The sequence below is a fragment of the Manis javanica genome, chromosome 1, assembly GCF_040802235.1.
Source record: "Manis javanica isolate MJ-LG chromosome 1, MJ_LKY, whole genome shotgun sequence".
NCBI classification, from domain to species: domain Eukaryota; kingdom Metazoa; phylum Chordata; class Mammalia; order Pholidota; family Manidae; genus Manis; species Manis javanica.
The window spans coordinates 37,950,477-37,975,203 of record NC_133156.1 but is presented as its reverse complement, the minus strand read 5'-3'; the positions used below and the strand labels follow the sequence as shown (position 1 = coordinate 37,975,203).

The 24,727-nt window shown below is 42.1% G+C and overlaps 1 protein-coding gene across 4 annotated transcripts in view; it reads right to left on the bottom strand.

The window, feature by feature from the left end:
* SGCD (sarcoglycan delta) overlaps window positions 1-24,727 on the bottom strand; it is a 981,442-nt gene that overhangs the window by 304,413 nt on the left and 652,302 nt on the right. The gene's annotated exons all lie outside the window — the stretch shown is intronic.

Here is a 24,727-nt window from a genome sequence, read left to right as displayed (position 1 = left end):
TGTCACACAGAGCACTGGGAGGAGCTCTTTATACAGAGTCAATAGCAATGTATTGCCCACATGTATGCAGTGAGCTAGCCAACCAGGGCCAGGTGAGAATCCTGGCCATAGGAACTTTCATTTTATCTACGCCTAGCAACAAAAGGGGATAATACCTTTCACAATACTTAATTCACAAGTTACACTCCATTGACTACATAGGGAGTTTCATGTCAAAGGCACAAATTAAAATGTGGTAAGCTGCGTGGCCTTGGGCAAGAGATAGAGCCTCTCTGTGCCTCATGTTCTTCTTGTAAATAAATGGCATGAATTAGACAATCCCTATGAACTGTTTCTGTTCCAAGAGTTGATTAATCAAATTAAAAGAACATTCCTAGAGGAATTCATTCATCCTCTGGGGATAAAATGAGATAAGCATTTGCTTTTATTTTATGTTGCTCTGCAGATGATTGCTCTTTTCAAAAATGAGATCTGAAGAAAAGGGAACATGTGACATGCTGAAGTGTGATAAACTGGACTGCTTTCTAAGAGAGACAGTAAACTGAGGAATGATTTTGCAAAGCCAAGATGACTCACTTGGCAGCTATAATTTTACCTCCTCAATGACTGAGGCAATTTTCTCCTCCAGCTCTCTTATACACCTTTAATGAATGCATGTTTCTTTGATTAAATTAACATTTTTGTCTAGCTAATTAGCCTGAAAAACCTAGGCTGAACTGATCTCATAGCAACTTCATTACTGCTCATCGGTGCATATTTGTGACCAATCACTGTCAGCTCAATCGCCTAATGATTAGAAGAACATTAAGTTTGGTTAATTTGGCTTTCTGTGGCCATCATCACGTTCCCAGTGATGAGCCAATCCCCACCCGGAATCGACCCTGCTAGACAGTGACAGATGTTCTAATCACAGGGTTTCATTCATTAATGTCGATCAGCTTTGCTGGCTGGTTTGCAACAAATACCTCGATTTGAAACCCAAACTAATTAATTACCATCTTTGTAATTACCTTACATAGTTACCCTTCCCTAAGTGGACTAATATGACAATAGCTGAAAAATAAAGCCCTAAATGAGGTTGTCGAGGTAGGGAGCTCTCCATTGCTGGATTGTATTTCCTGTCTGCATGTTTAGTAAGTGGCGTGAGTCTGTGGGGAGCAATCCCTCCCCTCTAACCACAATATTCAGCAATGTACAGCTCAGTTTCAAACACTACAAACCAGCCAGGCTATGGAACAAACTGCTTCCTTAGATTTATGATGTTTTAATAAGATTACGCACATAGAACACTTAGGGAATGCCATCGAATCTTCCTTCCCAGTGTGATCACTCTTTCTCTGGCATTAGCCACTTGGAGACCCTCACCTCCCACCTGCCTTTCTGGTGCCATTGGTTCCATCCTCCACTACAAGGGTGGTGTGTGGCCTGGGTGTGGCCAGTGAGCACTGAGCATCTCCTGGGAGAGTGGCTAGGTTACGGCCAGGCACGTTACCCATCTGAGGCCAGTCACAGGCAATGAGATTGAATTTGGGGACTCTCAGTTTGAGCTCTGTAAAAATCCACCCTTGTCTTTCCTGAGGCATGTGATACCCAGAGCACATCAAGGTCTCAGACTACTGCTGGCCACCTTGTAACCATTAGGGGAGACACTTTGAGACACAACAGGAAGGACATGGAGCCTGAAAGCTGGCCAGGGGAAAACTAACTTGTGGTGACATTGTTTCAGCACTTTTTGTCCAGCTGCTCATGTTGACAGACCTTCTGGAATTTTCAGTTTTATTCTCATAAAACTCATAAAGACCTTTGTGATAAGAAACTGAGTCAACTAGGCATAATAATTTTCATAGGCTCCTTTTAACTCTACAGAATACTTTTACATTTGCTCTCCTATATGATTTCCACAAATCATAAGAGTACAGTTCGTGGACCAGGAATTGATAGCCTCACTTTGGAAACAAGAGGACTGAGGCATGAAGAGATGGAGCCTTGCTAACGCTCATCATGCCAGTGTGGAACCTGACGTACTGATTTAGTTCTTTGTTGTGCTAAAGTCTTGGCACCTTGTTTCCCACACCTGGGTCACCATAGACCACATTAGAATAGTGTGATGGGGTGACAATTTAGCACCTGGATAAGCCATGGCTCTAGCGTTTCCTTGACCCAATCCCTGGTCCGCCATTTACTGGTTAGGTGACATTTGCTAAGTTTAACATCTGCAAGCATTAATGTCCAGCTTTTTTTCCAGTGGACAAAAATGTCTACAATGGAATAATGCATGCAGAGAGCTTAGCATATAGTGAGTGATTCTTTCTCAAAAAGAAAAACTTTTGAAAGAGAAATGATTTGGTTTCTAAATGGATTGCAATGTAGGAGTTAATCCAATTTTATATTCATTATAACAAACATTTTGTTTTATTCTGTGGCTAGAATGCCCATCATCTTAGCCATTTAAGAAAACTGTCCCTTGATCAGGACTATAGTGATAGCCACATCCTGTACTTATGTCAATTTAATTACTTAAAGTTTTCCCCAGAAAATTCTTCCAAAATAAAAGATATAACAGGTCAAGCTAGTTTCAGCAAAGAAAGAGACTGTCAAATTTTCTATGCCTAATTCCTGGGGACAAACCTAAATTAATGGCAGTGACAATGTCAATTTTGGAAGGTGGTTTTTAAAAAAGACCACTTTCTAGAAAGCTTTAGGTACTTTCTCTTTTTATCTCTGTGGCCTGGAGCAGGTTACTTCACTTCTCTAAGCCTCAGTGTCCTCATTTTAAAAAGAGAGTATTGTCATCTGCATTCCTGCCATTGTGTGCACTGACAGACGGTGAAAATAAATGTGCAGAAAAGAGTCAACCCAGCAGTTTGGATGGTTATCCTTTCACAGGCCTGCTTATAAGGTTGGCCCTTGGTTGGCATCTGGGAATGTGGATTCAGGGAGGGCTCCCACCATCCCCAGAATCCTTATGAGTGTCTCCCTATTTCTAAAATGTCTGTATAAACAATATGGTTTATGCTGAAACGTGAATTCCTTCTAGGATTTTGGTACATCCCAGGTGCAAGCTGCCCACGTGACCAGCCCCAATAAAATCCCCGACTCTGAGTCTCTAATGAACTTCGCTGTTTGGCAATAGACAAGTGTTGTCAGGGCCCGTTGCTGGAGAATTACAGGCATTTGGAGTGGCTCCACTGAGAGAGGACCTGGATACTTACATCTAGTTTCCTTCAGACCTCACCCCACATACCTTCTTCTTTTCTGATTGTGCTTAGTATGCTTGGACTGACATAGAACACAGCTGTGAGTGTGACTGGATGTTGAGTCCTGTGAGTCTTCATGAAGTTACTAAACCCGAGGGTGGTCCTGAGGACCCTGACACACGAAACTTCTAGCATGTGTAAAGCAGGCAGTAAATAGACATATCATTGTCATCCTCTTGGTAGATTGATGTTCTTGCCAAGAATGAAACTGCCGGCAATAAGATATCAAAGTGGCAAGGCTGAATATTTGGAATGCTTCCCTATTTCAGTTGCTGCTTGACAGGGATGTGTGAGCAGTATATATGCCCAATAAACCATCACACAGAACTTAAGGGTTTATGAATGAGGATATTCGTGATTGTGTTATCTGTGGAGAGCTGGAGGCCTTCTGAGTTCTTACCACCAGGAGAATTCAAAGGTAAAATATGTTGACGGATATCATCAACCGCCATGCAACTGCAAAGGAGTACAGGAACAAGCAGTAACAGGCTGAGCGAGAAAAGTCGGACATAGCACAGGATCACCTAAATGAAGGATACGTACTTAAAAAACAATAGGCATTTTTAAGAATGCATACAAACAAGAGGATACTCAGTAACTACATTAGAGTGATTTTCTCTGGTGGGGGAATGAGTGCTCGTAGAGACATGTGAGAATGAAAGGAAGTATCTTCCTACAGATTTAAGGTAAGAATACAATCTTGTACAGATCAGCGATGAAAATGTGCTGTGAGCAGAAGAGTGTGATTAACTCAACTTTCTGCTCCTGGGATCCAAAATAAATCTTATTTCACACTCAGTCATGATAATGGTGATGACAGTGATCTGTTATCTAACATTAATTGAGCATCATGTACCAGGTACACACTCTTCATATATTACTTCATATAATCCTCACTACAATTCTCTGAGGCATGTGTTGTTGCTATCCTCACTTCAGAGACAAGGAAGCTGAGACACGGAACAGAAAAGCAACTTGCCAGACTTACACAGCTAGTAGCTTTTCAAGTCAAGGCCTGACCTCAGCTTGACACAGAACCCAGGAGTTAACTGAAGGATGCAGAGGTTCAGCCTGGGCCCACACGACCCCCTGGTCTTGGGGCTATTTTTAAGAGGCTGTCTTCCTTCTCTTCTTCTCCGCTTAACGTTTTTTTTTTTTGCATATGCCAACGGCCAGGGGTATTTTGGAAAGAAAGGTAAGATCCTCACAATCCAAATTGTGACATTCAAAAAAGCAATGATGTGCGATGCTAGGAATACCTTCACATTCAAGGTGGCTGGGGCTCTAGGAGAGCTATTCCCTTTGCTTCCTAGCTCTCTGCTTCAACTGTTTCTAAAGACCCTTGTGAAATGGAGCCTCCTGTACTACACGAAGACGAATCCTACAGAGCTAATCAGTCTGTCTGTGATTACAGGCTGCTGGCCCTCCAGTGTTCGCAGCTGCAGGTTTCTTGCTCTCACCCTGACCCACACTTTCTTTAATCCTCCTAACAACCTACAGAGGGATGTATAAGCCTCACTTTACATCACTGGTTCTCAACCTGAACAAGGGGAGGATTTGCCCACAACCCCATCCTTCAGTTAACCCCTGGGTTCTGTTCTTTCGTCCCAAAAGGGACAGCTGCGATGTCTGAACAAAATTTTTGTTATCATGATTGGGTGCGTGTGTGGGGGTGGGGGGTGGGGAGGGAGCACTGGCATCAAGCGGGTAGAGACCAGGGGTGCTATTTAACATCCTGTAATCCACAGCACAGCCCCCACGACAAAGAATTACCTGGCCCCCAATGGTCAGTATTGCTGCTAAGATACTCTGCTTTGTAGATGTGGAAATTGAAGAAATTATATACGGTGATATTTGTGAATATGGACATTTGAGACTATACCAGGTTATCCTGCTGACGAGTGTCAAGGATCTCGCTAGCATATTCATCTTCAGTGAACCCCTATTTCAAGTGTGGATTCCTTTCAAAGGCTGCTGTCAGGCTGCTGTCATCAATTACATTTGAACAGAAGGTGAGAAAAGCAAAAGAGGATCCTTAGATGCCTGTTTGAAAACAAGCTTTATTTTGATGTTTGAGAGAAAGAAACCAAAGAGAAGAAAAAATTGTCCCTTTATTACTGGGTCACATTCCTCTGGCAGGAATGGAGGGGTCGGATTCCACATCTGGGAAGCAAATGGCGATATTGTTTCAGACATCGTGTTTCTGCCTTACACAGCTTGATTGCTATTTTACTCAGGCTCCTGCTCACTGCAAACAGAACTGCCCCCCCTGAGTCCTCGAAGAGCAATTGGAATGGGAAAAAGAGGCGCAGTGATAAGATCAAGATATGAACTATCAACTCTGGCTACTGGGTGATAAGTTTAGCTTTCTGACCTCCACCAGAAACCACATTAGTGGAGTGCTGATAAAACACTTTGAGCGCTGGGTGGAAGGTGTATGTTTCCAAAAGCACTTAGTGGCCTCGCTGGCCTGGTATGATACGAGGATGTACCTATCTAACTTCTGGAGGGCACACACTGCCATGTCACAATTATCCCAAGTGCTGGCCCCGTAAAGGTTTGCTCATTGGACGTTAGTATTTATCCTTAATAAAGAGAGCCTAATCAGAAAACTTTCCAAAGACAAGAAGGAGTAAGTGAAGAAATTCCCCAGGTTTTAATAGCAGCATCTGTGACTTCATAATGGTCTTCTCAGGCCACAACTGAGAATCTCAAGCACTACTAAAGACTCCTTTACTTAAGGGCCATTTAAACAATTCAAACTCTATGGCTATTGAGATGTGACCTGTCTGGTCATGTGGTCGCCCACACTCCCCTCTCAAGTCAGGCCCTTCATAGGACATCTCCAATTAAGAGGCTATTGTACAAGTAAGGAGGTGAAGCAATGGGGTTATAAAATCACAGGTATAGCTGAATTTCTTTTGTATGCTGACCCTTGCTTGTAAAGTTCACTGGCTGTTGTGAAGAAAACTGTCTACAGTTTTGGAATAAAACAAAGATGACTCAAGTGTTTGTAGTGCCAAATACCAATAGCAATACGAAGGGTAGGGAAAAAAGTCACTTAAACAACCACTAGCAGAGTTGTTGTCAATAGGCTGGGCATCTGTATGTGACATTTTGCTTGGCAGACTGTCTTAGGCTGGCAAGTAAGGCTTCAGCACTTGGACTAAAGGAGAAAGGGGTTTGGCAAGTGGGGGTAGGCATTCTCTGAGGCGAAAACTGCAGAGAAACAGCCAGTTAGATATTTCTGGTGCAGCTACAGCCAAGGGGCTTCTCCCAAGAAAGGTAATATTTAAATTTTAAGTAATTTGTGACATTAGCTACTTTTGTCATCCTAAAACACACATAACAGTTTGCTTGACCCATAGCCTTATGGGTCAAAACTGATGAAATTTTGGGGAACAACAATTTGAAATGTGTTGGGTGTATAGAACAGGGACGGTATGAATTTTCAGCAAGAAGATCCACATGCCACACTAATATAACAAAAGCAAGAATTCAGAGCCAGAAGTGGGTAAAACAAAGATAAGTCTCTTTCCTCCATGAATTGCTGAAAATACCAAGACAGATGCTGAATTGCCCCGTGGGCACATAAAAGGAGGTTTACATGTATTTAATTTAAATCTCCAAGGGCAGTATGCCTGGGTAGTATGCCTCAGCAGATGCTTGGGATACAAAAACAAGACTAATTGCAGTTAAGCCTTGTTGGAACAGAAGCTTCATAAGGCAGGGATATGGCCTGATTTTTGTTTTTTCTCATGAAACTTAGTGGTTCATGCGGTGCCAGGCACATAGTAGTGGCTCGATAAATATTTGTGTGTGGATGATAAATGTCCTTACTCTAACAGCCATAGTCCTAATTTTCAGATGAAGAAACCATTGCTAATATTAGACTAGCAACTTATCAAACATCATAGGGTTGTAGATTCAGGGTCAGGGTGCAAATCCACGCCATTGAAGTGTTGTTTCTGCCCCACCATCCAAAGTTCTGCAGTCTGATTATTAAGGTGATTTAACTGAGCCAATCCAATGGACAATCCTTGAAAACACTACTGTAATATAGGCTGCATTTTACCCCATTTATTAATAACAGTGTAGATGGCATGAGAGAAATTAGGCCATTTCTATTCTAAAGCCCTCTCCACTTTCTTTGTGCCTTTATAGAACAGTTTGCTTTAAAGTGTGCCACTGGGACCATTTGAAATTTTTTGTTTGTTGTTTTTCTTTTTTGGCTCTGCTGAACTAAGCATTTGATTTAGGGATATAACAGGTTTGAAAGAAAGACATTGGGAAACTTAAACATAATAGATGCTTGTTTGCAAACACCTGAATGAGCTGAATTGAAACTCTGGATCCTAAAAGCTGTAAGTCAGTTGAGTAGAATTGAATCACAGCCACTTTGAAGCATGGATCACCAATAAGATAGCCATTTCAGAATCATAACTTCCAAAATGGCTCTTCATCTTGTCAACACTACTGAGGAGTGACATAATTCTTACAATGGGAAGGAGATTTCATTTTTAAGAGGTAGTAACTGTAGTTTGCAGCTAATTGTCTTGGCGATTACACAGCCAAGCATCTCTTTAAAAAGCCATAATGGAAATACCACATTGATATCTCTTATCTTGGCAAAAATCCTGAACCTAGTTGCCCCACCATGAGGAGAAGAGACAGAATAAGTTTCTTTGTAAGGCAGAAATTGAAATTAGACTCTGGCTTCAGTTAAGATGAATTTTTATATAAACTGTATAAAAATATCAGGTAAAGAAATCCACAGCCCTGAGCAATTCACACAAAATCAGTAACCTGAGTTATCTGGCACATTATGGAACATTCTTTCAATATCCTCTCAGCTCGTAGTGGTCTGGGCTTAGTAAAAATGCCCCAAGAACAGATTCCATTCGGTACTTCCCTCATTTTTTATGTGCTTCCCTTCGAAACAGTTTCCCTTGCGTTTTCGATATACTCAATATTTTCACAGACAAAGTCACATGGTAAGAATTAATTGGACATTTTCATCTGATTCATTCAAACCATAACAACAGGTCCATCCATGTCTGGCCTCAAAGTGGAGTAGAACATAAGCAATAAGTAGAGAAGGAAAACCTGGGCATTGTGAAGAAAAAAAATGGGGGAAGTTCAGGGCAAAGTCGGGGTATATATTTTTGCGATGTTACCATGGGAAGAGGTTAAGAAAGCTAAAGAGAGATACATAAGGCCAATGGGATGTATTGAAGAGGCTGGGAGGGGAGAGACTGAAGTAGAGGATCGGGGCAGAGCCTTGTCACAAGAGTCCTACTACCACAGCAGAACTAGGAGTTCTGCTGTCTGCTGATGTGGAGTTTCCCTGAGCAAGGATAAAGAAAAATAGACCATTGTGCTGGTACACAAGTCTATTCTCAGTGCTTAGTGCATACTCACACAGACAGATCCTCATCTTGGCAACTATGACTTATGGAAATGCAAAGACCATTCTGCTATGTAACCACGGAAATGGGCCAAGGTCTTAGTATCGAAAGACGTTTAAAGAAAGGTTTCAGTAAAAGATCAAGAACATGGATCAAGACAGTCCTCCATTTTCTCTCATCCATTTGTGAAACCAATAAATGTTGCAAATGACAACCAGCAATCCCTAACTTCCCGTGCTTTGCAAATCCCAGCCAGTTGCTGACCTATCACCATCCCGTCCTTATTGTTTGCCAGCAACTAGAGGGCCAATTTTATCACATTCTTAGACTGATCCATGAATAGGAGCCAGATGCCATTCTGAGTGGCAGTATTTCTGTTTTGCAAAAACTATAAATCATCCTGAAAAAGAAAGTGATGGAGATGCGGGTGTCATGGACTAAATAACGATCCCTATGTTTTATCTCACCAACACAATACCAGTTCCTGAACTTCCTTTTGTTCTGCTCTAGGGGGCAGATGATAGCCATGGGCTGTACATGAAAAGGGAGGATGCCGAGATTCTCTGCAGACACATGGTCATAGTATTGCTGTTCAGTGAACTCTCATTCATTCAGTTAAGATCTATAAATATATCTCCTGCTGCTTAAGGGGCAGGTAATTGAGTTTGGTACTTCTATTTTAGTCAACTTCACAGGTGGAAAAGTGGTGTCCTATGAATGATGCTGGGGTACTTCCCACTCTGGCTGGTGGACTTGCACCCTGTCCAGTCACCAAACCAAGTCCTCCCACCCTCACTGCTCCTGTCAGTCCCTGATATCATTTTCATTAGGATCACAGTCAATTTATGTTTTTTTGTAATCACAAATATCTGACTTATCCCATGATGTTGGAACTCATTTCCACACAAGCCTCCATTTGAAAGTACAGTTGCATGCATTTCCACACTGAGTACATGCGAGTTTCAGAAGATCTCCAGGATGCCAATAATTAATTATCAGAATGACCTATGGAAAAGCTGTTCATCTTTTTGGATGAACCTCAGATTGTCCATCTGAAAACCTGGTTGTAAGATTTGGTTTGGATGATTTCTGAGATCTATGAGTCTCTTGTTTGATCTTCATAACTGACTTTTATGTTCACAAATCAATGGACAGAAGTCATCCAAACCCTGTCTTAAAATTTTTCCATCCATTACATATGTCTCAGAAGGGAGATGAGAAGCACCAACTATGACTAAGGATGAGGGCAAAAATATCTTATTGTGGAATTGACAACTGAGCTCTAGACTACCAATAGTTCAATTTTTGAGTATACACTACCATGAATGGAATTGTGACTCCAAATTCGTATGTTGAAGCCCTACCCTCCATGATTAAATTAGAGATAAGACATTTAAGGAGGTGATTATGGTTAAATGAGGTTATAAATGCAGAGCTCTGATCCTATAGAACTGGTTCCTTATGAAAAAGGGGAAGAAATAGCAGAGCTCTGTGCCCCTCCCTGTCATGAAAGGACACAGTGAGAAGACTGCCCCACAAGCCAGGAAGTGAGTCCTCCCCAGAAACTGTACCCTGCTGAACCTTGATCTTGGACTTCCAGCCTCCAGAACTGTGAGAAGATAAATCTCAGTTCTTTAAGTCACCCAGTCAGTGGTGTTTTGTTATATCAGCCCCAGCAGACTGAGACAACACCCAGAACATTCTCTGAAAATTGCTCACAAATATTCAGCTAATTTCAAATAATTCATTTGCTTTTCCTGTTTCCCTGTAAGATATTGTTGTCATCATTAGCCCAAAGAATTTATATAGTGTTTTGCATTCTAAAATGTTCACAATCATTTATTAATGACTATAGAGGTATGCTACTGCTTTGTTGCTTATAATATTATCTCTAAACATGAAACAAGGATGGAAATTGTGGGTAAATTGCAGTATTTCCATAATCTCTTGCCTGGCCTTAGTTCATTTCCATATCAATAGGTGTTTCCAAGGGGTGGAGAGAAGTAATGTATCTCCATATCAATAGGTAATTATAAAGGGAGGGAGGGCTTATCTGGAGCAGAGAGGTTGGTTGGGGCCCCTTCTGTTGCCAGGTAGCAAGAGGCATGAGAGAGAAGTGAACAACTGCTTGTATGCAATAAATGGGTTTCTCCAACTTTCTTTCTCCCTCTGACTGATTCTGGTTTCAAAGGTATTTTACCCTGGGATTTACCACCCATAATTACAAAATAAACATGTAGCTTTTGGAATGAGGGTAAAAACACAAAAAAATTGAGGATTTTCCTTGGGGAGTGAGATGAAGGAATTCAATTGAAACATCTGAAGCATTGCTGCATTATCAATGTGCAATGTGTTGCGGAAACAGTTTTCTCAAATAGTTTTCTTCCTTAAAATGAGTTTTTAAAAAAACATTGTTCTCTCCTGCCCTTTCTTCTACTTCCTGCCACTATAAAGTAATTTTCTCAGCAAAGAAAATCTAAGAACATGATAAGGAATTGCAACTGCGCCTGATTTAGAGCCAAAATCGTGCATCCTTCAAGCTCGCTAACAATATAAGGAGAAATTACAAAAAACAATCAGATGCCATTGTTCACTCATTTAAATGACTAAAATTTTAAAAGGACACAAAGCCCTTCTTGGTAAGGCTGTGATGCCATTAGTGCCCCGTAAAATTGCAGTTAACCTTGCAAATGTGTCAGGTTGGAAAGCAACTTGACAAATATAGATCCCCAAGATCCACCTGAGGCTGAGAAGTTCCTGTAAACGGTTTTCTTATGAGATTTACAGGACAAGGGAGACCAGAAACATGAAGGGACTGGCCCAAGATCACACAGCAAGGTACTGACTCCTATATTCCCAGCATATAGCACAGGGCTTGTCATATTGTGGGACCTTTATTAAATGTTTGTGAATGAACAAATAAATTCGGATGCTAATGCACTTTATCCTGCTCCTAGATATTTCTGCAGGGTAGTTAAAAGGAAGAAAAGCTTGTATGTTTCTTGGAGAATTCATTATAACTTGGGAGAGATAATGGAATAATTATTTCTCTAAAATGGGAAAATGGTTTAACTAATTTTTTCTAGCAACTTCATGAACTATTAGACATATATTCACAAGATATATATTTGCTAACCCATGATTCTGCTTTTGCAAACACAAAGCCCATATTAGTTGGGAGTTTTAAAGAGACTTTTCTCTAACTAGGAGTAAATTAGAAACCATAGTTTTGCTTCATTTAACTGCTTTTTGAAATCCACAAAATGCATACTTCACTGATATATAGAAACATTGCAAAGTGGGGAAATACTTTGAGTGCTGTTCTGGAGTCAAGCAGAGCCAGGTCATCCAATACATAGAAGTAGAGTTTCTGTTTCCATTTTCTTATTTTCATCAAAATAAGCTCTAACTTGGGCTACTTGTTACTCTTCTTGTTCTGTAAATTGGACCTGGACAGTGAATCTCAAACGTCAATTATGCCCATTCATTTCATCTCAACACCAGTCAAGAATTTGAACTGTGGGGGCCCGGCCTACGGCCGAGGCTGAGCCCCACTCTAGCTGGACAACGCCCTAAAGATGGCGCCTGCTTCCTGCTCACCACCCTTTCCCCTCTTCCCTGTTGGGGATTGGCCCAGCAGACTTCCGTACCCATGCACAGCTCGTGCTGCCCGCTTAGAGTGGCGCGTGACACCTATCCGCTTAAAGGTCATGCATGATACTGTCCCGATTGGTTGGGTGACTGAATATAAGGGAGCCCGCCGGGAGGGAGAGGAGCTACCCGACAACTGCTGTAACCACCACGAGAGATTAGACAATAAAGCCTAGAGAAGAATCAAGACCTTGGGCGTGTTGCTTCGGTCCCTGAAGGGTCGCGACAAGTGGTGCCGAAACCCGGGAATCGCTAAACCTCGTCGCGACCTGATCCACTGACCCTGGCGCCTGCCCATGAAGTAGAGCTTGTAACTCTTCAGGAACGTCGCTGGATGCCGTTCGGTCGGCAGGCCAGACCGGGAGAGGGAACCAAGGAGGGTGAGTGGATCGGCGAGTAAACTGAAAGTATACGTGGCAGGGCAGACGGCAGGCAGTTGCGGTGGGTGTTTATGTGTAGTGTGTGTGTCCTGTTAGTGTTTGTGACATTGTTTATTATAATATATGGAATGAGGAGGCGCCAGTGAAGGTTCGCAGAGCAGCGACGAAATCAAAAGGTTCGCAGAGTGGCAACGAAATCAAAAGGTTCGCAGAGTGGCGACGAAATCAAAAGGTTCGCGGAATTAGCGACCTAGTCCATCTAAATCATAACTAGGATACTTGCCCCATTAGAGAGAGGAGGGCCAAGGAACTAGGAAAGCGCTCCTTAGAGCTAATGGAACCCCTTTGAAAACGAAGACTGCCAGGGCATTCCTGAACACTATAGAGAATCATGCCCCATGGTTCTTAGATGAAGAAAAAATCACCAGCCCTTTATGGGACAGGCTGGGGGATGACCTACGCCGGGCAGACAAGAGGGACCCCCTTCCACCAGGGACAATCCCTATTTGGGGTCGAGTAAAAAATTGCCTGAAGGGACAGAAGCCAAGCTGCCGAGAGGCCATCCAAGAGGGGGAGGAAATATTAGAGGAAGTACGAGAAGAGCATGCCTCCGCAAAGGCATCGGAAGGGGGATCTGAACAGGGACTGTCATCTGATGAGGATGAAGACGGGGAACTTTCGGGGGACGAGCTAGAGAACAGGTTTAATAGCAGAGTTAAACTAACCACAGAGACTCTTTACAGTGAGCAGTCTAATGCCATAATGAAAAAACAGGGGTACGCGGGAACTAGAGGACTAGGGAAGGATCTCCAAGGGAAAGAACAACCAATCCTTTTAGCAGGGAGACCGCCCAAAGGGCCCGGAGGACCAGGATTGGGTTTTTCTTCGGGGCCACTGAGGGAAAACAGCCTATAGAAATAACATGGCAGTCAAAAAGGCCCGTGTGGGTACCTCAGTGGCCCCTCACCAAAGAAAAGAAGGAAGCAGCCCACACTTTAGTACAAGAACAGATAGCAGCTGGTCACCTCCAGCCCTCTACCTCGCCATGGAACACACCTATTTTTGTAATTAGGAAAAAGTCTGGCAAGTGGAGATTACTCCATAATCTCAGGGCAGTGAACAGACAGATGGAGCTTATGGGACCTGTACAATTAGGCCTTCCTCTCCCTGTGGCCCTGCCCAGAGAATGGAATTCAATAGTGATAGATATCAAAGACTGTTTCTTCTCCATCCTGCTTCACCCCAGAGACTGTCAAAGGTTTATTGCCACAGGCATGGCTAATAGCCCCACCATGTGTATGTAAAGAAGGCCTTACAAACTGTCAGGAAACAGTTTCCCCTGATAATCATCTATCATTATATGGATGACATCCTTTTGTGTCATGAGAGCAGCAGGGAGCTAGAGACAACCCTCAGGGTCAGGGTATCGTGGAACGCACCCACCTCACCCTCAAGAATGCCTTATATAAACAAAAAGGGGGAATAGGAGAAGACTTTAGAACACTGGACAAAAATGGCCGCAGTGCAGCAGAGCGGCACAGCTAACAATCCAATCCAAAACACATGCCTAAAGTTTTGTGGAAGGATGTGTTGGAAGGAAAATGGAAAGGCCCGGACCCAGTGATAATCTGGACCCGAGGCTCGGTTTGTGTTTTTCCACAGGGCCAGCAGAACCCCGTTTGGGTGCCTGAACGTCTGATATGCAGAGTGGAAAACCCCGGAGCGGAGGTACGAGATGATCGCACTGCTTCTGCTCCTGCCATGGATCCTACAGCAGGCGACGGCGGAGCCGAGCTGCAGCTGCAGCCACCGCCGCGCTGACTATCACCATTCCTATGGCAGAGACGCTGAATGGTCTGTCCCAGGCCACTGAACCTTCTTCAAGAACAATTGGACCTCTTGGGGGAGGTTTTGTCTGTGGGCTGCGTATATGAGGGTGTATTACTGGTATTCCTTTTCATAATTATTCTAAAGCTGCCAACTTGTCCAGACAGTTAGGCAAGATGTTAACCACAAATTGGTCCAGTGAGCTTGACGAGCTCACCACTCAGCTACGGTTAGAAATTTTGAATGTTAGCTCCAAGAAGGTAGAGATGCTCTCTGTAGCTCAAATAGCTAAAGCTGTGTTAAACACCACCAAAGCCTGGTCAGGTGTAGGTGTCATAGGAATATTGCTAATTGTGGGCCTCCTCCTGGTTGGGAGGAAAGTCTGTTACAAAAACAGCAACGGGGAGAACGGAAGGTCCTGTTGCAGGCCATGGCAGCGCTAGAGGAAGGCATCTCCCCTAGAGTATGGCTTATGCTGGATCAGTAGTCAAGGACGGGTAAGATCGGGAGCTGCGCATATCAACCTAAGACAGGGCGCAGACCTAAGCTGTCTGTTGCCTGAGGACGGGTAAGAATGCCGCAGACTCCGGACGACCTAAGACAGGCATGATCCCGACAGCCCTTTGGTTATAAAACAATAAAGGGGGAGATGTGGGGGCCCGGCCTACGGCCGAGGCTGAGCCCCACTCTAGCTGGACAACGCCCTGAAGATGGCGCCTGCTTCCTGCTCACCACCCTTTCCCCTCTTCCCTGTTGGGGATTGGCCCAGCAGACTTCCGTACCCGTGCACAGCTCGTGCTGCCCGCTTAGAGTGGCGCGTGACACCTATCCGCTTAAAGGTCATGCATGATACTGTCCTGGATTGGTTGGGTGACTGAATATAAGGGAGCCCGCCGGGAGGGAGAGGAGCTACCCGACAACTGCTGTAACCACCACGAGAGATTAGACAATAAAGCCTAGAGAAGAATCAAGACCTTGGGCGTGTTGCTTTGGTCCCTGAAGGGTCGCGACATGAACCTTACAAAATAATCAGTCTGATCAACAGCTGAATCAATACAAAAAAGACTCTCAGGATCATAAGAGACCTACAGGGTTACTCACATCCAGTGCTCAAATCCCATCAGCATTGTCATCAGGCAAAAGAGGTAACCATGCAGAACAGACTTTTAGATAACCTGCTTTCTCCTTTCAGTTATGTTTATGAATGCCATAGAATAGAAAAAAGAGCACCTTTTAATCTCGTACTATATTATGCAAAACAAGGCCAATGTTCAGATAATGTAAAACTCAGATTGCAGAGAGATACCAGACTAGTTACAGTCGTGAGGTTTTGTTATATTTTAAAATAAGCACTCCCTAAGGATTTGCATGAGGGTACATCTTCTAGAATATGAGATAAGAGAATATATAATCTAGACCTTCACTTTATATCTACCTACTTTTCAAGACTAAAAACTTGCTCATGATTGAGGGTAATTACACTCTGTTCTCATGTAAATTTAGTTCAATTCTGTCCTTCTTGTTGTTGCCTCCGAAGAATAAAATACCAGTAACTGTTCTAAAGGCATAGTTAAAATATAACTGAATATTACTTATTAGGACTGGGTCACCTAGAATTACCATGAAGTCTGATTTTTCTTTAAACATCAAAGTATCTTCATTGTTTTAGCTGATTATAAAGGCAACTTTGCATATTATAAGTTATTAATTGCTGGTAAAATCACTTTATTATTCTAGTTCTAAAATATAAGCAACATTAAACAATCTGGCATGCATCTTTCCAAATATTTAATTGTTGCATTAATAACAAATTATTTCACACTCTACATAGTTAATAAGGGTCTGCAAACTATAGCCTGTGTGCCCACTACCTGTTGTTATAAACAAAAGCCATAGTGAAATATTTCCAGGCTCATCTGTTTATATATTGCCTTTGGCTGCTTTCACAGTAACACTGCAGAGATGAGGAGTTGTGACAGAAACCATATGGCTTGCAAAGCCTAAAATATTTACTACCCAGTACTTTCCAGAAAAAGTATGCCAACCCCTTTCTATATAACCTTAATTTCCTATCAGTGTTATATCAAGAATATCCTCTTATAATTATTTTATCTGTTCTCAATCTTTAAAAATTATACATATTATTGAATTGTATAGAATTTTTGTTACTGAACAAACACCTTACTGACGGACATTTTAAACAATTTTTGTAGGTTGAGTTTATACATTTTAAGTAACAGGGATTCAATGAAGCACCTAAAAGTGGTGCTTGGTAGAAAACTATAAGAAACCTGCTTTCAAAAACTATAATAAAAATGTGGAACAATTTGATAGGTTTTTCCCTTGAGTGTCTGGGGATAATTTAATACTATTACTTTAAATATTTTAAATATTCTCCCAGTAATCCTGGAAGTAGAGAAAGGAATTGCCAAGACACCATATTATGCTCTGAGGAAATGGGTCACAAAGCAAAGTTCGAAAGTCAGCCTTTCTGAAAGCTCAGAAATTTTACATCACCGAAGTTCAGATGCTCACTTTTCTCTTTCAGGTCACACCATTTTAAGGAAAGTGGCCCATGTGACTCCCATCTTTGAAGCCTAAGCACTGTGCCCTCCATCTATAAGTCCCTGGCTCTTGCTAAGGCACTTACTTCTATTAAAAAGGCTTCCTTTCCCCAGTTTTCACATCTAGGAGACTAACCTGCAGGAAGACCATTTTGAATGTCCCAGACAGCAAGGACAATGTTTTCCTTACATGCTCTGAAGGCTCGAGAAAGAGGCAAATGCTAGCGATGCAACTGGGCAGCTGCCATAAGAAGTTCCCGGTGTCAGCCCTGAGAGGAGACCCCCCATCTCCATCCACCCTGCAGTGTGATGCCTTGTCAGCCTTGCTGGGGGGAAGGGTGACATGCCTTCTTAGTCTCACATGATATGCTAGGTTGACCTTCTCTGAACTGTGTCCCTATTTAACAGCTGAACTGAGGTGTCACTGATGTGTCAGGCTACCTCCTTATCCTCTCTTGGGTCTTGGCTTAAATGTCACCCCTTCTAAGAGGATGTCCTTGATCATCTGATTCAAATAGAGGGCTCCCCTAATCTTTTATTCTCCATCTCAGCATCTGCTGGGCTTAATTACAGCAATTATCACAATGCACCATTATTTATTTCCCCATTCACATGTTTATTCACCTACCCTATCAGACTATGAACACCATGAGAGCAAGAACCTAGTTCATTTGCTTCACTACAGCATCCCCCATGATTTGTACCATCTTACACATAATAGGTGATTAATACAAATCTGCTAGAATATGGAAGGAGTGAATACTAGAAGGTGGAATTTCTCTGTATGGCCATTAAGTTCCTGGACTCTGGAGACAGACTGCCCACAATTTGAATACTGGCACCTCTGTTTATAACCCAAAACTTTGGCCAAAGTAACTTAATATCTCTGTACCTTCCTTTTCCTAATTCAAGGAAAAATAACAGACTCTAATCAATAGGATGCTTTGAGGTTCAAATTAGTTAAGTTTCAAAAAAAATCCCCCCCAAATATCTATTCTTTATTGCTATTTCTACTATGTTATTTTCCAATTAACAAAAATGGCTAGGAAAAAAAATAGCTATTGTATTGTTTGTATTTATATAGAACTGCAGTTTCTTGAAGTCTTTTTATATATGTGGACTAATTTTGTACTTAAAAAATGCTTGTAAGTTTTGTTAACTGAGGGTCACTCAAGTAATTTTGAGTGGAAATGATGAAGAAACTAAAGCCCTTCTCATTGGTGTCTCTCTGCCAGGTAGGATTTGGCCAAGTTGAGTGCTATGCTGACCCTATCCAGTTCAACTTTTCAACATTCAATTTCCCTTAGTCACTTTAAAAGAGTGAACATAAATCACAAAGGTAAAACAAAGATCCTATCTAGGCCTACCTTTGAATGCACAATTAAAAAGTATGAGCCAAATTTTAGACTGCCCTGTTGAATTCTCCCCTTTAAGGAACATAAAAATTGATTAGTCCTTGAAAATTCAAAGTTAAGGGAGAAAGGTAATTTCAGACTTTTCTTTCTGGCTGTCAGGAAGGAAATAACAAAAATAGCCCTAAATTACAGGTGTATTTTATCAAGTTTTCCTCAACTTGATATTCAGCAAGAACAGCCAAATAATAAGCTTTAAAAAGTGATTTTACAACAGGCCTGAGCATGGATGAGAATTTGTTTGCAAAGCTGTGGGCATATACATAAATAATTTCTGCAGTGTTCTCTTTGGGAGGTATCCAAACACCTCTCAGAATTAAGAATAACAGCATTAAATATCCACTCTGGTTCAGGAACTGTGTTAGGGACTTTTTACAATCTCTCTCATTTTACAACACTCCTGGTAGGCAGCTGTTGTTATCCCCACTTTATGGATCAAGAAGCAAAGACTCAGTGAGTTTAACTGACATGCCACAGTTCTCAAAGCACACACAGGCAGAGCCAGGATCTGAGCCCAGTCATGTCTGGCTCCAAAGCACCTTGTTGTTTCCACTGAGCAGCATTGTCCCTGCCTAATTTCTCAGCACACCTTGGGGATAATAATCTGAACCAGGATTTGACAAACTTGAGCCTACTTTCAACACCCCAGTGCTCCATCTGACCCCTTCATCTACTTCCAACCCCAGACGGGCTGCCCACCTGTTTTTGCAGTTTACAAGGGGTAGGGAAGGAAATGACTCATGAGCTAATTTCTGCAAAGCAGATGGAACCTTCTGGAGAAAAAGGTTCTGTGCAAGGGCCAAGAAATAAATGGTGCGACCTAAGGATCAGATGGTGCATAAGCTGCAAATTCTATGAAAATCAACCTAGAAAATCACCAACAAGAGTTTATTGAGCTTTCAGTGTGTGTAGCTGTTCAACATCCATCTCAGCATTATAAAAGAAACACAGACAACAAAGGAAAAGTCATGAGGGACACACACACACAGACACACACACACACACATTTAAAAGTAATGTCAAAGACTATGAAATCATTTGCTAACATGATCTGTTTATACACTACATGTGACAGAATTCCAATTACAGACTGGCATAACAATCTTATAATCTTCTGTTTGTGTAAATTTTGTGATGTTAGAATTGATCTGGTCCTGGGAGAACAAGAGGATTTGTAAAGAGGAAGGAAAAAGGTGTTTGGATTCCAGAAATGTTGTTAGAAAAACAGTAGGATAGAGGCTGAGAAAAACAAGGCCTCTTAGGTGGGTCAGGCAGCTCCTTTAAGAGGATACTACGTAGGTAGACAGAAATGGCAGCTAGAAAGAAAGGCTGATGCTGAATTGTGGATGAGCTTGACTATCCGTCAAAGCTTTAGGAGTCCATTCTTTGGGTTAAAGAGAGCACAGGGCTGATATAATATTACTGTTAACATTTACCCCATGAACTTTATACTAGGTACTGTGCTGGGAGCTTAAACCTTTTAATACATAAATCAGTACCACAAGATATCTGTGACAATTTTCATCTTTAAGTTGAGACAACTGAGAGTCAAAGGTCTGAAGTTACTAATAAGTTAATGAGTAGGAAGATAAGGATTTAAGCTAACATCTGTTAACTCTAAAGCCTATATTCCTGTCATAAGGTATTACTTGGTAAACCTTCTCAATTACACAGTAGTAAAACTGATCTAGTGTTTGTACCAGATGGCAGAAACTGGAGGAAGGAATACTGACAGGATGAAACGACATGACTGCCTCTTGTTCTAGAAAAATAACCTAACCAGGGGACTGGGGTGGTTTGGACAGCTAATAATAGCTAAGACATACCAACTACTTAGCATATGAATGCATAGGATTATCTATTATTTAATTTAAGCTTTATAGTAACTCTTGGAGGTAGATGCTATTATTATTATTCCTAGCACAGATGAGGAAACCAAAGCTTAGAAAAGCTATTTAGTTGTGAATGGCTACTATTAAGAGTCAATACAACTGATCTTTGGGGGAGTGGGAGAGAGGCAGGGAACACACTGCATGAGGACTCAACAGGGCCTGCTGATTGGTCAGAGTGAACAAATAAAAGTGATGGGTGACTCAAAGGTGACGCTATGGTCTGAAGCTTGGAAGACCAGAGCAGTGTGTTTTCTTCAATAAAAAATAGGGACGAGCCCTTCAAATGGACAGAGCAAAGAGAAAAATGTTCATAGTTGTTTCAAAACAGAAGCATTTGACCATCATAGTGTAAAATACTACAGAGACATCAAGGAAAGGAAAAATGAACAAAGCCTATTGGATTTGGACATAAAGTCATTGTTGACCCTCAAGAGAATGATTTTCAAAAGACAGAGGAAGGAAGAATGGGGTTTGTAGCATGTTAGGGGTGAATGAATAGCTGGTGAGGCAGTGGAGACAAAATAAAAGATCTCTCTTGCAATGTAGTCAAAGAGAGAAAATAAGCATGGCTCTGGGACATAGAGGCCAGCAAAGAAAATTCATTCCTTTCTAAAGAGTAAAGGAATCTTAAGTATATTTTTAGATATTTTTTTATTATGCTACTGTTTAGTGTTTGTTTTCCTACTGCCAAGAGATTACAAACACCATTCATTGGGCAGAAGCTATGCAACAGCAGAAGCTAGGAATGTGAGCAACAGAGAGGCTGTTATCTCTTCTGTGGACATGGAAACAGACTCAGAGAAGCACAGGGACTCGACTAAAATCACTAAATCACTGTTGGCAAGTAGGGAACCTGACCCGGGAGCTCTCGCTTTTCATGCTGTACTTCTTTCCCGGTGAAACGTGGTGACAGAGGAAGAAGAGGGACCAAGAGGATGCTCAGAACAAGGGGGGCTGAGCAAATGCAAACCACTGTGCACTCCTGAGTCAAAAGCGATGAGGTCAAACGAGGGTTCTGTGGTTGTTTCTAGTAACGCCCATATGGACAAGTCCCAAGGTGTAGGGGCAGCTGCGTCATTTTCATTTTTTTTTTTACTGGATGCCCCTTAAAGATAAAAGGGTAAAAGGGTTAGGAAGGCAGAGATGAACTTTTATTACATTGTGGTATGATTTTACAATCTCAAATTATATATGCAAAGGTGATATAAAGTGAGCACATAAATATTACTCGGCACTGTTCTTCTTTCTCTCCATCACCATCCCTGAGGTGGACATTTATTTTTCCCAAACCAAGTATTAAATGGCATTACTCTCTGCTTCTAAGAAAAGATATTTCTTCTCCACATGTGTAATATATGATGCCACAAGGCACAAAGTTTGTGGAAATGAGCTTTGGGAGTGGAATATCTAAAATCATTTCTCTGAATGCTCCACAATGGCATATAGAAGACTCCATTCAATATTTATCAAATAAGTGGAATTACACATCGGTGATACAATAAAACCCATATAACAGAAAGAAATGCACACGCTCTCCTCTCCTTTATTTCCCCCATTCTGTGTGGGGGTTTTTCTTGCAATTTTCCTCTTCCCTTCAATGAAACAAAAGCTGAAGGCAAGGCCCTCCTAATGAGGCCATTTCATGCCTTCCCACAGAAAATTTAATTCTGAGTAGATTAGAATTTCCCTTGGGTGTTTCTTTCCTTTGATCCCTGTTTCCTTTTGCTATTTTTAAAACTGCTCATGTATTAAGTTCAGGTATGTCCAACATTTTATGATGCACAGAGGACGCATGGTAAGATGAAGAGAACGTGATCGTGACCTCATTGAGGCTCACAGACCAAGACTGGAGACAGGTCAGTGACAGGCGCAAGAGCTCCCCCAAAGATGGCTCCCATGGAGCTGTGGGAACAGGCAGCAGCAAAGAACAGAGGTTAAGAGAAGGGGTTTACTCTGCAAGCATGGCTTTTGGGTCAGAAGCCCCAGGCTCAGGGCCTGGCTTAATAGCTATAAAAGCCTGCGCAGATAATTGAACTGCTTCAAAACTTGGCTTCACCTCTGTAAAATAGGGTTAAGGTCCGCCTCATCAGGCTGCTGAGAGCATTGTGTGAGATGACTCTTATAAAGCACTCAGCACAGAGAGAGTATTCAGTACCTGGCTGTGAAAAAGTCCACTGCCCGGGAAAGTCAGCAAAGGCTGTGTGGAGGGGAAGGATAAACGCACAAATCAATCACTGGATGAATGGGATTAGGGAAGAGGCTGTGGGAAAGTTCACCCTGTAACAGGCAGCTGCAGGCACCCAATTTGGAGGGAAGGAAAAAGCTGGGGCACAGGAGAGCCAGGAGGAGGGGAGGAAAACCGGATCAGGAGCCTGAACAGAGGCATCAACAGGACGAAGCGGGAGGGGCTGGGAGCACAGAGCGCCATGGGATGCTGGATGTTGCCCGGCGGTTAATGAGAAGCCACTGAAGGGTATCTGCACTAAAAGCCCAGGAATTACAACAGGATGCCTCAGGGAAGGGCACCATGGACAAGTCTCTTCCCTACTATCCCCAAGGCCTCTGGCCCTCAGGTCATTCCTTGCCTTACACAGAACTCCTAACAAGCCAACCATGGTCTGAACACATTACAGCCATTCAATCTTTAATGCCATGGACCAGCTGCTGCTCAAATTATGTGTCTCTCTGAAGGAAGGATGTATGCCCAGAGGCTGTCTTTGTTTTTTTTCCTCTAGAAAAAATGGGGCCAAATAAAGCAGGTAATATCTAAACACAGGAGTAAAGAATCAAAAGGTGAGATGATTGACTTTATTTAGTAGGAAGTATTGGTCCTTGACTTGTAAAATCAATCCAAAAGTCTGTGGGAGCTCCCACTGGGCATCAGGCACTTGGCTGGGCACAGAGTGGGACACGGGAGCTAGAAATCATGGTCCTGCCTCCAGGTGGGGAGGCAAGACAAAAAGCAGAGGACATTGAACTACACAGGATTTAAAACCACCTGACAGCAAAGTGAAAGTTATTACCTGGGCTCAGGTTTTAAGAACTCACTGTTAAGGGCTAGGAGAATTCTCAGAGTAGGAAATACTTAGACACCCTTGTGAAGAAGTTGACATGAAGTGAGCTTTGGAGAAGGGAAAAATTTAGGTGACTAAAGAGGAGATGGGGGGACATTTTCAGAGATTTCTAGCCTTGGCAATTTCATTGTTTACTAATATTCTGAAACAAACCTGTAAGGCGCATGAGAGTCTCACTGATTTGTAAGCTTGAATTTTGTATTATATGAAACGTAGAACATTGTATTATATTAAAAACACTATATTAAACATAGACAACTTATCCTCTGTTAGCACCATCCCTGCAAACAAGCAAGAATATTCTAACATGCACAGTAAAAGGAAAATGAGCCTAGAATAAAATGCACATGGTAATTTTCTATTGCTATATACTGGAATACCATAAGTTTAGTGGTTTAAATTCACTCCTATTTATTATCTTATAGTTTCTGGAGGTCAGAAATACAGGCACAGAATTGGATTTGTTTCCCAGGGTCTCCCCAGGCTGAAATCAAGGTTTCAGTGGGGCTTTGTCTTTTTCTGTAACTCAGATCATTTTCAAACTCAGGTGGCTGTGGGGACAGTTCAGCACTTGGCAGCTGTAGGACTGAGTCTCTTGTTCTCTTGCTAACTGATTGCTGGGGCCTGCTTCCTCAGTTCTTTTCCATTTGGTCCCCTTCATATCCCCTTTTCTTATCCACTCCCAATCTCTGACTTCCTCAGTCTCTGACCTCTATGCCTGAATTCAAAGGGCTCATTAAATGAGGTCGGGCCCACCTAGATCTTCTCCCTTATTAACTCAGAACCAACTGATTAGTAACCTGGTTCACATCTGCAATCTCTTAGGTCATGTAACAACGTAACATAATCACAGGAGTGATACCTCATCATATTCACAAGTGCCTCCCTCACTGCACAGGAGGAAATTAGATAAGGCCTGTCTATCAGATGGCGAGGATCCTAGGGAATATCCACATGTATTTCTTCCCAAGAAAGAAGGCAACAAATTTATATCAAGCTATTATGAAGGATATCTTTAACAATTCTTAAAAACAGAATAATCATCACAATTTTTGTATAAACCCAATTTTTATACAAGTAAAAGAAAAAAAATACATATAATCTACTAGTGCCTTCTGAGGGAAGAGGAAGATGGAGAAGCCTTTGAGGTAGGAGCTGGGATGACCAAGCTGCTGTGCATGATGTGGGGAGTGAGGGGGAGGGGGAATTTGATTAAGAGAAAACTGGATCCTGGATGCATCAATGGAGAAAGGTGTGTGTTG